The following is an 879-nucleotide window of genomic DNA, read 5'->3' as shown; positions in this document are numbered from 1 at the left end:
AGGGGATCACCCCACTGAACTCGGCTCTGACACTTAACCGCCGGGCCAGTGTGGCCCCTAAGGATCAGGGCTCCCTCGAGGCCTGCCCCAGCAGACCCCTGTCGTGAGCGTCGGGTCCCCAAGCCACTGCATCTTTCCAGTGTGGCCACCAGTTGGGGTCCCGGGCTCCTCCCCAGGTTTGATATTTGCTACGCCGGCCCCCAGACTTGGAGAAACTTTACTTAGCAGATACGCTGGTCTGCTATAAAGAATGTTGTAATGGATACAAACAGCCCGATGAGGAGGTCTGCAGGGCAGGTCTGGAGGGTCCCAAACTCGGGAGTGTGTCTGTCCCCAAGGAGCTGGGGGCCAGCATGCCCCTCCCTCCTGGCAAGTGGACATGCTCACCAGCCCAGAAGCTCTCCAAGCCCATCCCGTAGGGAAATCACGTAGGTTCCAGGACAGGGCACGACCAGTCCTCTCGTGGGCTCTTGGTCCCTAACTTGACCTCCAGCCACTCCCCTCCCCAGGTATCGGGGGACAGGCCAAGGGTCTCACTGTCCTGCCCTGTGGTTGGTTCCTCTGGCCGCCAGCCTGCCTCCTGAAGGTCTACAGTGACGGCCAGGAGTCCCCTCGTGGGTGTGAACTCAGGTGGGGTGAGAGGGTTCTGGGTGCTCAGTGATGAACCAGGAGCAAGACCAGAGCACGTGTCGTCTTTATCCCAGCATCACAGGCCAGCAGAGGAAAAGCAGGAAAGGGCACAGGCCCTGCTGGGCCGGCGGTGTTTTTAGGCATCACCTTGTGGGTCAGGAACCTGGTATAGAGACACGTGTGTTACCTAGAGACAGGCTCCAGCCAGGGCCCTGACGTTGGTTCTGAGAGCTGGGCTGGGGGCAGGGC

The 879-nt window shown here is 60.6% G+C and overlaps 1 protein-coding gene across 1 annotated transcript in view; it reads left to right on the top strand.

The window, feature by feature from the left end:
• LOC104992621 (gamma-tubulin complex component 2-like) overlaps positions 1–879 on the top strand; it is a gene marked incomplete at its 5' end in the record, with an annotated part of 9,232 nt that overhangs the window by 1,706 nt on the left and 6,647 nt on the right.

The sequence above is a fragment of the Bison bison genome, unplaced genomic scaffold, assembly GCF_000754665.1.
Source record: "Bison bison bison isolate TAMUID 2011002044 unplaced genomic scaffold, Bison_UMD1.0 scf7180017848604, whole genome shotgun sequence".
Lineage (NCBI taxonomy): Eukaryota > Metazoa > Chordata > Mammalia > Artiodactyla > Bovidae > Bison > Bison bison.
Note: the sequence above shows the minus strand (reverse complement) of the source record. Positions and strands in the feature narration are given on the sequence as shown.